The sequence below is a fragment of the Prionailurus bengalensis genome, chromosome E1 (assembly GCF_016509475.1).
Source record: "Prionailurus bengalensis isolate Pbe53 chromosome E1, Fcat_Pben_1.1_paternal_pri, whole genome shotgun sequence".
Classification (NCBI taxonomy): Eukaryota; Metazoa; Chordata; class Mammalia; order Carnivora; family Felidae; genus Prionailurus; species Prionailurus bengalensis.
The window spans coordinates 874,398-876,486 of record NC_057347.1 but is presented as its reverse complement, the minus strand read 5'-3'; the positions used below and the strand labels follow the sequence as shown (position 1 = coordinate 876,486).

At 49.9% G+C, this 2,089-nt stretch overlaps 1 long non-coding RNA gene across 1 annotated transcript; it reads right to left on the bottom strand.

Moving 5' to 3' along the window:
* Positions 1-438: 438 nt before the first annotated feature.
* LOC122484702 lies at positions 439-1,724 on the bottom strand. Its single transcript, XR_006297682.1, has 2 exons — positions 1,435-1,724; positions 439-1,196 (listed from the first exon to the last, which is right to left on the bottom strand). It is a non-coding gene; the product is annotated as an uncharacterized LOC122484702 (long non-coding RNA).
* Between the last annotated feature and the right edge of the window lie 365 nt (positions 1,725-2,089).

Genomic DNA, 2,089 nt, shown 5'->3' with positions numbered 1-2,089 from the left:
CAGATTGGCGAGGTGTTCTGTGTTGGGCAGAGTCCAAGTGGGGACGCGTGGGCGCCGACAGCGAAAGTATCCTGAGGCCGTTCTGCACTCTGACCTCCTCCCCTTCACCCCGCACTTCCTCCCCATCCCCTCCCCTCACCCCTCTCCGGCTTCTACAAGTGAAGCAGTTGTGGGTCACCTGGGTGGCTCAGTCCATCAAGCATCTGACTTCGGCTCAGGTCACGATCTCGCGGTTTGTGGGTCTGAGCCCCACGTCGGGCTCTGTGCTGACAGCTCGGAGCCTGGAGCCTGCTTCGGATTCTGTGTCTCCCTCTCTCTCTCTCTCTCTCTCTCTGTCCCCCCCTGCTTGCACTCTGTCTCAGTCTCTCAAAAATAAATAAACATAAATAAACGTTAAAAATTTTTTAATAAAGCAGTTGTTGCTGTCTTTGTTAGAAATTTAATTTTTAAACAGCATTTTTATTAAGATGGTTGTTTTTTGTTAGTGTTGTGGTTACAACAGAACATAATTTTCAGTGATCTGCCTTAAACACATTTTCTCCCATAAGTCATGTCGTGTTTACTGCATGATTTTACAGAACACAATATTTTTTGGCACTTTATATGACATATATATACACATATATATCACATTACCGTATGACACCTCCATACCATAATCAAAATCCTCACACACACAAAAAATTAACCAGCAACTCCACTCACAGCGATATGGACGTAGGGGAAAAAAACAGATACGCACAAAAATTTATGCACAACGGTGCTCATCAAGGACTTATTTATAAAACTAAAACATTGGAAAAAATTATCCAAATGCATAATAATTGACTGAATGCCTGAAATTGCATCTATACGATGGAACGTATGAGCCATTAGACATAATCTTTGCAAAGAACGCTCAGAGCAATGACAATTTTTCATAATAGTTCATTAACTGGGGGGGGGGGGGGAAGGCAGTCTATAAAATAATGCAAATTTCGTAATATACATTATTAAGTTGTGTGCTTATTTATATGTGGCAAATACGTAAATATGAACAGCGAAGTATCAATAATAGTCATAAGTGATAGTAGACGGGGTTGGGGGCAGGCATCAGCTAGCTTCTCGTGCTTGACATTTTCCAGGGATTCCACCGTGAACACATTACTGTTATAAATAAAAGGAAAATGAACAGTATTTTTAAAGCAAATAAAAACCTAATGGATTTTTTTTTTAATTTTTTTCCCAACGTTTATTTATTTTTGGGACAGAGAGAGACAGAGCATGAACTGGGGAGGGGCAGAGAGAGAGGGAGACACAGAGTCGGAAACAGGCTCCAGGCTCTGAGCCATCAGCCCAGAGCCTGACGCGGGGCTCGAACTCCCGGACCGCGAGATCGTGACCTGGCTGAAGTCGGACGCTTAACCGACTGTGCCACCCAGGCGCCCCTTAAACCTAATGGATTTTTTACAACAACGAAAGGAGAGGACGAAGGAAGGGCAGAGAAGGGGAGAGACGGGGCCACCGCAGGGTCGAATCACGGCTCCTTGTGCTCAGAGACCCGGAGGCCGGGGGAGGGGGCCTCTTCTCTCAGCCCGTGGAGACCCTCGACCCCTAGAGACTGTCTGCCTTCTCCCCAAGCCCCCAAGGCCTCATTGTTGGGGTAGTCCCCACGCCGGGATGGGCTCTCCGCCCGGATACCCACTCGCTCATCAGGTTCTGTGCCCTGGGGTCAAGCCCTCAGCCTGCCCCCGTCCCTGCCGTCCCCTGCCCTGCCCACCCCTGGAACCCGGGCAATCAGGGCCAGACCCCCTGAGGAGGATCCCCAAGCCCACTCCCACCGCCACCCTGCCCTGGAGGGTCGAGAGCTTCTCTGTAATTCCGGCCCTGGGAGGGGAGGGGGTGCAGCCCCCAAGAGAGGCGCAAAACGGCCGATCTGAGAGGGCCAGGTAGCTCGGTGGGCATCCAGGTATGTCCACGGGGATGGGGTACGCCCTGCTCCCACACCCCTGCCTTGGCACTACAAGGGGGGAAAGAAGAGAGGGACCTTGAAAGGACAAAGCCAGTGGTGGTTTTGCGAAGAATAACACGGTGGCCCGTTTCCGGAGGC